An 11,997-nucleotide genomic window follows, 5' to 3' on the forward strand; every position below is an offset into this window, starting at 1 on the left:
CCACACGCTGAATGAAGCCCTTCAGACCCTGTGTCAATCCACCTGGTTAAAAGGTCTTCCTCTCCTTTATTGTCACTCCACTTTCCCGAGAATGATGTCACTTTCTAATGAATAGCTTCATACACACACACACACACACACACACACACACACACACACACAACAAACACATCCCCCAAACTGACCCATAGCTGACCTTTCAGTGGATTTTCAGAGTCAGGTAATCACACGTGAGAAAATTGCCCATCTTTCTCCTACAGCAGCCTATGGACTTGAACTGCATGACTTCAGGATTGCAACACAGCTTCTTGACACTAGGCCATCAGAACTCCCAGTGTCTAACTTTGAGAAGAATGGGAATTCCAGAAAACCTGATTGTGCTTATGTGAAACCTATAGTCGCACCAGAAAGCAGTCATCAGAGCACAGCAAAGAAACACTACATGGCTAAAACTAGGGAAAAGAGTACATCAGGAATGCATCTTGCCTCCAAACCTTTTCAATCTACACGCAGAACAGATCATTCGAGAAGCTGAGCTTTGTGAGGAGGAATATGGCATCAGAATTGGAAGAAGACATTAATAACCTGTATTATACAGATGACACAACCTTACTTGCTGAAAATAAGGAGGGCCTGAAGTGTTTGCTGCAGAAGGTCAAGGACTGCAGTGTACATTTTAGAATGAAGCTCAAAATCAACGTGATTAATTTTATAAAATATAAAGCATAGGCCAATATTCAGTGTCTCTTCTGACATCCATTTTGGTCTTTTCTTCTCAGTCTTTTGCACTCTTCCTGGATGATATTCTTTATACCCTCCCACAGTTCATCTGGTCTTCTCTCATTAGAATTCAAGGCCTCAAATCTGTTCCTGAGACAATCTTTAAATAGAGGGGGGATAGACTCAATGTCAAACTTTGGTTCCTGTGGATTTTATTTTATTTTCTTTAGCTTCAGTTTGATCAGTGATCTGATCTACAATCAGCATCTGGCCTAGTTTTCATAGCTAATATTTGACACTGATGTGTCAAATGTGAAAATGGTTACCCAGGGTGGACAGTGTTTGGTGGAGCTCCCCGATTAAAACAAGTTTAAAAGCCGGAGGGGCATCCACTTCCAAAATAGCTTGCCTCCAGAAACTCTATGAACTTGGAGAAACGATGAAAGTTATACAGGTATCCAGGTCTTTCATTAATAGGGTCGCTATGAGTCATCCACAATTCAACAGCACTTAACAACAGTGTGTGTGTGTGTGTGTGTGTGTGTGGTCAAAGAGCACCTTGGGAAGACAAAACAAAGTAGTATAATGAAATGTGCAAAGAGCTGGAGCCAGTAAATTAAAAGGGACGAACTCACTCAGCATTTCTCAAGTTGAAGGAATTGAAACACAAGTTTAACCCTTGAATTGCACTTTTTAAGGATGCTAAAAGTAGAATGTTGAATGACCCAGGAAACATTAAGAGAAGATGGAAGGACTACATGGAGTCACTGAATCAAAAAGAATTGGCTGACACAGAAGAGCTTCACGAAAGAACATATGATCAAGAGCCTATGGTGATAAGAAGGAATTTAAGGCTGCTCTGAAGGAATTGACAAAAAGCAAGGCCCCAAGAATTTATGAAATACCAACTGATATATTTCAGCAAACATATGCTGGCCTGGAAACACTCACCAGGTTATGCCAAGAAATCTGGAGGACAACTATCTGGTCAACTGACTCGAAGAGATCTGTATTTATTCCCATTCAAAACAAAAAAGTGACCCAACAGAGTGTGGAAATCATTGAACAATATCACTAATATCACATGCCAGCAAGATCTTGTTGAAGATTATCCAAAAACTACTAGGACAGTATATCAGCAGAGAGCTGCCAGATGTGCAAGTTTGGTTTAGGAGAGACCGTGCATGGTACTAGGGACATCATAGTCAACGTTTGAAGGATCTTGGCCAAAAGCAGAGCATATCAGAGGAAAGTCTATCTATGTTTCATTCACTATGCAAAAGCACTTGACTATGTGAATCACAAAAAATTGCGGCTAACTTTGAGGAAAATGGGAATCCCAGAACACTTACTTGAGCTCATGTGAAACTTATACTTGTACCAGGAAGTAGTATCAAAACAGAGCAGGGAAGTACTACATGGTTCTGGATCCATCAGGAATGCATTTTATCTCCATACATTTTCAATCTGTATGCAGAACAAATCATTCAGGAGGCTGGGCGTTACGGGGAAGAATGTAGCATCAGGATTGGAGGAAGAATCACCCTTGCGTCTAAGGACCCCCTTGTTTCACTTTCTGCAGGACAGTTTTTATTGTAATTCATTTTCTTGTTTTATAATTGTTGTTGTTAAGTGTTGTCGAGTCATAGATGATTCATAGCAACCCTATGAACAAAAGACTTGAATATTTGTATAACTTTCATCATTTCTCGAAGTTCATAGTGTTTCCGGAGGCAAGCTATTTCGGAAGTGGATACCACGCCTGCTTCCAAGCTTGTTTTAATTGGAAAGCTCCACCAAATACTGTCCACAATGTAGGTAAAATATATCTAAAACATAAGCTCTAATTTTGTTTATCTTTTATTACTCATAAGGATTGATATCTTTTCATTTGTTTGTGTACTGTATCTTTCCATTTGAACTTTGCTAGTCCTTATCATTTGTTATTTTTTCTATTAATGTATTTCTTCTTGATTTCCATCAGATTTTAATCCTCAATTTCATGGCATTAAGACCTTGACATTTATAACCTTTGTTGTTGTTGTTGTTACATGCCATCAAGTAATTTATGACTCATGGCAGCAAATTGTATAACAGCTCTGAACTCTGCTCTTTCTTGAGCCAATTTCATTGTCTTGACACAACTACCCCCACTACCCTAGTCACTGAATCAATTAATCTCATCCAGAGTCATCCTCTCTTGTGCTGTCCCTCCACCCTTCTAAACATGACATTCCATTCCCAGGACTGGCCCATCCTGGCAACATGCCCAAAGTATTGGGATGGAACTTCAAAATCCTTGTCTCCAAGAAACAGCCTGGTTTTAGCCTCTCCATGACAGACTTGTTTATTCTTTAGCAGTCCATGGTATATTCAGTATTCTCTCCAGGACCACAACTAAATCACACCTTAAAATGCTTATTAATTGTGCGTTACTCTCTCATTATAAATTCCATGAGGTCAATTACTGTATTTGTCTTATTCAATCTTTTATTCCCAGCACTGACTACAAAGTTTAGTTCATAATTGATGTTCCAAAATGGTTCGCTAAATGAATTAAAAAATCACTTATTTTGCAAATTTCTCCCATTGTTTATTTTCATTTATGTTAGGTTTAACATATTTGGCTACACCATTTTTTATTCTTAGAATCAGTTTTGTATATTTTCCTTTATAGCTAAAAGCCTACATCATCCACAGAAAGGCTGTCTCACCTCAATTATTAAAATAGTTTCTTGTAAAAAAAATAGTTTCTTGTCATTGTCTATACAGTTTGTGGTTGGCTTTTCTGCAATTAAATCTTTAATTTGTGAGTTAATTTTTGTCTATGTTTGAAGTGAATATTCAGTTTTTATGTTTTTTTTTCTTAATGAAAATTATTAAATAATTTGCCTCTTACCATCAATGTAAAATACAATGTTTACCAAATTATATGAATCATAGGTATGTATGTATGTATGTATGTATGTTTAAATATATGACAGAGGAATATTATTTCTTTCTTTTTTGTTTGCTCTTCTCAATCAAGGATATTTCCAGGTAAATATTGCATTAAATTATCAACTCCCTGTAGCGCTCAGCCTTTCCCTACAGAGTAAGCAACGAGCTGTAGATTGGATCGGGAAAATTATCTTTCAGTCTGACTTCTCTCATTAACTCCCTGGCTTTAAACGGTACAATTTTAAAAGATCCACAATCATACCTGTCTGACCTGCTTCTCAGAGTTACCGTGAGACTAGAAAGTGCAAATTGATCTGCATATTAAAAGTGTTCTAAAATTAAAAGTTCTACAGAACTGAAAATTAGTCACACTCCCTATTAATGGCAAGTATGAAAATATTTTATTTTGAGACTCTATTCAAACTGTTGAAGGCTAAAGGAGTGACATTCTTTGGAGGTTGTTTTTGTTGTTGAGGAGTAACATTCTGTGGTAAATAGAGGTAAATCACTGAACACATCTTCCTGTTTTGATGCCAAGTCTAAACTGCCAATAGATAAGTATTTCCACAAAATTCCAAAGATCTAGTTTTCGTCTCCTTCATCTTGACACGATGCTGTGTGTCTGGTGCAAATCTACTGTAACTCTCCCCCCACCCCCTGCCCTCGTCCTTCCATTCTCTAAGTGGATCATATTGAAACTCAGGGAAATCCCCAGTGCATCTCAGGAAGGACTTCAGAATGGTATAGATCAAATGCATTTCAATGTTCTATTAATTTTCCAAGACATTTTAGACAAATTAGTACAAACTTAGTGGCTTTAAACAACATAAATTTATTCTTTCATAGTCCAAGAGGTCAGAAGTCCAAAATCCAGGTCCTGACAAGGTACGTCTCCTTCTGGGACCTCCAAGGAGTGCTTCTTCCAGATTCTAATTCATTAGCATTCTTAGTTATCAGCCACATAACTCCAGTCCCCATTTTCACAGTCACATCTTGCTGTCCTCCTCTCTGTATCTCTCCTAGAGATATCTGCCATTGGATTTAGGGCCCCTTCTGGTAATCTTAGATCATCTCATCTCAAGATTCCTGTCTTAATTACAATCACATAAGCCTGTCCTTCAAATATAGTAGCATCCACAGATGCTAGACGTGGACATATCTCTTTAGGGGCCATCTTTCTGACTCAATTCCAGTGCATTGTAACATAGAGAAAAAGAAATGTAAACAAAGTTCACTGTATGCAGAGTTTTGCAAATTGAAGGCCCAGGAAGTTCATTCTCAAATGATGGGCTTGAAGTTCAGACATTTGCAATTCCTAAAATAGTCATGTAACTAACTTCTCTTGGAATCCAACTTGACTGAGATGAAATTCAAAGAAGATGCACCTTTGATTATCTTCTTCTTGCCAGGGCCTTAAATCTTCACTCTAGCCACACTGAAACCTGCTTCCTGTTTCAAACACTGTGATGCACTGAGAAGCAAGAGAAAAGGTCCTGTCACCAGTCTTCTCATCAAATCTGTTTGGTCAAGGGAAAAGGCTCAGGCACTTCTCACAGGACAGCTTTTCTTTTTATCCAAAGTGGTTCTTTCCTTAATCTTCCAGGACAAAGCTAGACTGGTGCAATTTTCAATCACAGAACCACAACTAGGATTTCTTGAGGTCTAGAGTGATGTCTTATTTTAGTCCTTCAGTTTAAGAGAAAACCTGGTCCACTGTCCCTGTCCTGACTGGAAGCCAATCCTATTAAGTTGTTGTTGTCGTTCTTGCTTCACAACTTGAAAGTCAGTAGTTTTCACATAATCTTTTCACATTTTTTTCCTACTATCCTTTAAATTTGGGCTTCAACTTTCCTAGAGAAAACTTCAAGTACATATTTTTATGCTTAGGTTGCTTAAGGAGAAGAAAACACAGGCATTCACTAAAACAAAACAAAAATAAGGCTTTTAAAAAAATTATTAAACAGAATATTCAATTACTATATCCAAAAGTTTATCTCCCCAAAGGTGCCCTAAACACAACAGCAGAAGGAGGCTTGCAAAGGATTATTTGGAAAGAGCTCTAAGCATTGCAACAGAGAAACAGTTAAAGTAGCTAAAGTATTTTTTTATTTCATCACTAAAATACACTTAGGAAATCTTCTAATTTGGAATCTTGGCAGTGTGGCTCTAATTCTGAGATCATGAAAAAGAATTTCTCAGGGGATAGTATAATTTGTTCAATGTCCCATGATTTTTTTTTTTCAGCACTACTGAGAGCAGAATTCAGAAATCCAAACTCCCAGTGCTCTTTCCAGTGTTGCTGCCATGGTTTTCACTGTCTTCTAGAATTAATGTATGCACTGGTGTGGCAACTCTAGGAATTCTACATGAAATGGAAAGAGAGTATTCAGAGACTGGCCTCTACTATAAGATACACAAGAAAGAAATACACTTTTTCTGTAAAAGATCAGGTAAGAAATGTTTTGTGGGCAGTATGTTCTCTGTTACAAATATTCAGCACTGCCTTTTCAGTGAGAAAGCAGTCATAAATATACAAATGGTGTCACTGTGGTCCAACAAAATGTTGTTTACAAGAACAGGCACTGGACAATATTTGGCCTGTGAGTTGTAGTTTGCTAATCCCAGAAGTAGACCAAGGTTAGTTATTGTTAGGTGTCCTCGAGTTGTCTACTACTGATAACAACATTGTGAACAGGTCCAAACCTTGTGCAATCCTGCACCATTGTCATGCTCTTCACCTTGTTCAAGCCATGTTTGCAGTCACTGTGTCATTCCACTGTGTCAATCCATTTTATTGAGGGTCTTCCTCTTCTCTCTGACTTTGTACCTTTCCCAGAACAATGTCTTTTTCCAAGTACTGGCCCCTTTTGGCAACATGCCTAAAGGACGTGAAACAAAGTTTCACCATCCTTGTTTCTAAGAAGAACCCTTGTTGTATTTCCTCTAAAATGTATTTGTTTATTCTTTTGATAGTCCATAGTTTATTTAATAAACTTTGCCAGCACCATCATTCAAATGCAGCAATTCTCCTTTGGTCTATCTTATTCATTGTCCAACTTCAAGATGTACAACAAGTTACTGAAAACCTTGTCATGGATCAGGAGCACTTTGCTTTTAACATCTTAGCTCTTTAGCACTTTAAAAAGATCCCTGATGATAGATTTTCCCAATGCAACATATCTTTTGATTTCTTGATTGCTGCTAACATGGTTGTCGATCCAAGTAAAATGACATTTTTTACAACTTCAATCTTTTCTTCATCTATCCTGATGTTTTCTGTTGGCTTTCTTAGTGTTGAGATTAAATCCATCTTGAAGGCTGAAACAAACTAAGAGAAACTAAGAATCAAGACTAGCCATTAACTTCCCACGTAACCGGCCTTTGAAAGCTCTATGAATAGCAAAAGACTTAGGTTGGAGTTCACTTACACTAACCTTTAGTTTCTTGTGTTAGAAAATAGGGTTGATTGTCTCAGTTGTCTTGTGGTGCCTTAACAAAATGCATCATGTGCGGGTAGATTTAAGAAACAGATTTTTCTGTTTTTTCCTTAACCTTCTGGAGAATAAAGGTCCTAATTCAGATTCATAATTCTAGAGAGAGATTCTAATTCATGATTCTAGAGGGAAGTACTTCCTATTTTAACTGCTGTTGTCGTTGTTTTTATTATGAGTCCTCAAGTCTTCTATGACTCACAGCAACCCTATGACCAACAGCTCTGAATCTTCCCTATCCTGAGCTAACCTCACTGTCTCCAACATACTTGATCTCATTGCTAGTCACTGTGTCAAACCATCTTATCCAAGGTCTTCCTCCCTTGTGCTGACCTGCTACCCTTCCAAGCATGATGTCATCATTCTACAGGGACTGGCCCTTCCTGACAACATGTCCAAAGTATTTAGGACAGATGTTCAAAATCTTTGCCTCAAAGGAGAAACCTAGTTTCACACTCTCCAGGGCAGATCTCTTCATTCTCTTGGCAACCCATGGGGTATTCTTCTCCCAGAACACGCTTAATTCTTCTTTTGTCTTCCTTGGTCATTGCCCAGCTCTCTTATGCATAGCAAGTAATTGGGAAGAATGTGGCCTGAATGAGGCACACCTTAGTCTCTAGACTGACATTGTTGCTCTTCAGCACTATAGAGAGGACCTGGATAGCATATTTTCCTAATGCAATTCATCTTTTGATTTACTGACTGCTGGTGTCAAGAGTGTTGATTGTAGAACTGAACAAGCAATATTAACATTCTTGATCTCTTCTCCATCTGTCCTGGTACTGTCAATTGGCCCAGTGGTGAGAATCTTTGTTTTCTTGATATTGAGCTTCAATCCATATTGCAGACTATAGTCATTGACCTTGTGCAACAAATACTTCAGGCCCGCTTCAGTTTCAGCAAGCAAGTATGTGCCATTTGCATAACATAAGTTGTTGGTGAGTCTTCCTCCAATCCTGATGCCACATTCCTCCTCCATAAGCCCATCTGTTGCATGTAGGTTAAAAAGACAGGACACTTCACCCACCCATTCTTTACCTGATTTTAAACCATGCAGTATTTCCTTGTTCTGTTCTGACAACTGCTTCTTGGTCCAAATATAGTTTTTGCATGAGCACATTCAGGTGCTCTGGAATTCCCATTTTTCTCAAGGTTAGCCACAATTTGTTGTGATCGCACAGTCAAAGGGCTTTGCATAGTCAATGAAAAAAATATAAATATTCTTCTGGAGCTCTCTGCTTTCAGCCAAAATCCATATGGCATTGGTGATATTGTCCCTAGTGCCACGGCCTCTTTTAAACCTAGCTTGTATTTCTGGTATTTCTCTAACGATGTGCTGTTCCAGTTGTTTTTGGATGATATTAGCAGGACTAAGCTTGTGTGTGATATTAGTTATAGTGTTCAAAAATTTCCACATTTTGTCAGAACATTTTTTTTGAATGGGAATAAATATGGATTTTTTCCAGTCCATTGGCCAAATCCTCCAGATTTCTTGGTACCACCTAGTGAGAACCTCCAGGGCTGCACTGGTTTGTTGAAATATGTCAGTCGGTATTCCATCTACTCCTAAAGTCTTCCCTCTCGCCCAATTCCTTCAGTGCAGGTTGAATTTCCTCTTTCATCACCATTGCCTCTTTAACATAAGATGTTTCACAAAATTCTATATTATTGTTGTTGTTATGTGCCGTTGAGTCACCAGTGACTCATAGCGACCCTATGTATGACAGCCCTAACCCCTGCTCTATCCTATGCCAAGCTCACTGTCTCTGACATACCTACTTCAATTACCCCAGTCATTGAATCAATCCACCTCATCGAGGGTCTTGCTCTCCTGTGCTGTCCTTCCACCCTCCCAAGTATGATGTCCCTCTCTAAGGATTGGTCCCTCCTTGCAACATGTCCAAAGTATGTCAGACGAAGCTTCATAATCTTTGCCTCCAAGAAGCAGCCTGATTTAACCCTCTCTAGGATGAACCTGTTCATTTTCTTAGCAGTCCATGGTATATTCAATAATCTTTTCCAACACCACAGCTCAAAGGCATCAATTCAACTTCTCTCCTCCCTAGTCATTGTCCAGCTGACTCATAGCAAGTGATTGTAAAGACCATGGACTGTATCAGGCGCACCTTAGTCTCCAGAGTGACATCATCGTGCTTCAGTACTTTAGAGGTCTCTAACAGCAGACTTTCCCATCACAATATGTCTTTTGATTTCCTGGCTGCTAGTGCCAAGAATGTTGACTGTGGAGCCAAGCAAACTAAAGCTGTGTACAATCTCAATCTCTTCACCATCCATCCTGATGCTGCCAATTGGTCCAGTGGTGAGAATCTTTGTCTTCTTGACATTGAGCCTCAATCCTTATTGAAGGCTGCAGTCCTTGAGATTCTGCAGCATATCTCATTTACAGGTATATGGGTTAGAATTTAAGCACATTTAGGCAGAAAGGCATAATTCAATCTATTAGTAAACAACAGTATCATCTTCGTGGCCTGAAACATAACATTTCATAAATGTTGCCTGCCATTATTATAATGAGCATATTTTATTATTACTAAAATCATGATTGTTATTATTACTCTTCTTTTGCTTAGAACATGTCTTTTGAAAAAGAAAGAAAGAAAAATAAAAGTTTGGGGGTTTGCTCCTGTTCACAAATAATATCTGCTGACTGTTGTGGAGACCTCCACTCTTTATAGCATTGACAAAGTCACACAGATGGAACCTTGGGCTTCGAGTTTGCACACACCCTGGGCTCTAGATGACCATGATCCAGGGATGGCTTTGTCTGTGGCATTCTGGAAACAGCTTAAACTCCTTCATCCTCCTTGACACTAATAGTTTCTTTTTAACATTGAACAACTTTCATTTTCATTATTTCTAGAGATTATAACTCGAGGGCATAGTGAATTGTACTGCTAACTCATCAAAGTCCATTCAAATCCATTCTTTCTGTAGGAGAAAGATGGGTAATCTCTTCTCACGAAATATTATCTCAGAAACCAAACAGAGAGTTAGCTTAAAGTCAGTTCTGGTTCAATAGCAATGAGTTTGAGTTTTAAACTTAAATTGCCCTTGCTTCCCTAGAAACTGAAGTTTTGTACTCCTATGGATTTCACTGAATCTGGTGTGTGCTCTATGGAATTCTCATTCACCTCCCATTGTGAAAATAGGATAGATACAGGATAAGGTGAGTGAGTCTTTCACCTTATGTGGTTTTTACTGAATAATAAAAACCTCTTCATTATAACACTTCAATGATACAAACCCAAAGGATTGCATTATGACAAGATTTGACTAAACTTCATAATAATAAAATCCTTTTAACACTAAAAGTATTTTAATAATGTCTCATTAATTCCTTAACCTCTTATCTGGGTGACACATATTCCTGAATTTATGGTTGACAAATTAGACCCTAGAGACAGTCCTAAAGGGGATCATCTGAAGACTAATGAAAGTAGTTAGTTACTCAAATATACTGTAAATTTGTTCTGTCCATGATTAGGTTAGAATCTTCAATATCATTCACAAAGTCTCATTGTGTCACTACAGAGTTGAGGCTCATATGAAAGACACTAACCTTTCATAATTGACTTTATCAAGTACTACAAAGGAAATATTTTAAGTTTCAGGATATGTTTCTCCTTCACAATTATGAGCAATAATGTATAGTTATATCAAATTTTCTAGAAATCTATTTACATGTTTCCTCCAGATAATTGGGATGCATTTAGAAACCAGTGTGAATGCAATGAATACAGAAGAAAGAAGAACTGATGACTGAGCTGTGATGTTGGAGAAGAGCACTTAACATCCCATGGAGTGCTAAACAAACAAACAAACAAACAAACAAAGCCTTGGAGAGGGTACAGCCAGAGTGCTCTCTGGAGGCAAGAATGATGAGGCTTTGCCTCATCTACTTTGAGGCTGTTGCTAGGAGGAGCTATTCCTTGGAGAAGGACATGATGCTTGAAAGAGTGGAGGGTCGGTAAAAGAGAAGATGCTCAACCAGGTGGATTGACACAATGACTGTCACAGTGGGCTCTTGTGTGTCAGAAGTGTGAAGATGGCTCAGGATAGGACAAGTTTCAGCTATGTTGTTCATAGGGTCACTATGAGTCATACTCAACTCAATGGCACCTACAACAACAACATGAATGCTCATTAGTGTTCATTTTCTTTGTAAGAATAGAACCTAAATTTTAGCTGCAGAGTCCAGAGTCTTTATTGAGAGTACTAGGGATATATGATTATCAACATATGTCTTCCCTACAACCTGACATAGGTATCCAGACTTGGTCATTTATCTAATGACAAATTCAGTTAATGCTTATTGATTGAAAACCCAATGCCAAATCTAAGCCTCATTTCCCGCAGGATCTATTCAGGTACCCTATACATTCAATAAGGACAAATGTGAAAATTTCACTTAAAATGGATTTTTACTTTAAAATCATCTTATTAAATCTATTCAGGAAAGTGAAATAAATGAATGTGAGAGAAACTTTTTTCTTGGGAACTCACTTCCATAGAACCAGCCTGAAATTATTTCAGTCCCACATATGGCAAAGGAAATCCATCCCACAGAAAGCAAGTGGGCACGTTCTGCTCCAAGAGGAAATTTCAGACTAAACAGAGGTTTCCCTCCAACTTCAGTTCACGCTTTAAAAGCCAACCATGGGCTCCCTTTGGTCTTGCAATGGGGAGCTTCACACATCCAACTTTGCAGGCACCTCTTGTTTGTGAGAATTACCCTGGTTCTGAGAAAATAAAATTAATCCCAGGGTTAAGTTTGTGAATTGGAGTTTATATAGTACAGGAGCCAAGAAAACGAGCCTTCCTGTAA

The sequence above is a fragment of the Elephantulus edwardii genome, unplaced genomic scaffold, assembly GCF_000299155.1.
Source record: "Elephantulus edwardii isolate Elephantulus edwardi_28Jun2011 unplaced genomic scaffold, EleEdw1.0 scaffold00050, whole genome shotgun sequence".
NCBI lineage: Eukaryota > Metazoa > Chordata > Mammalia > Macroscelidea > Macroscelididae > Elephantulus > Elephantulus edwardii.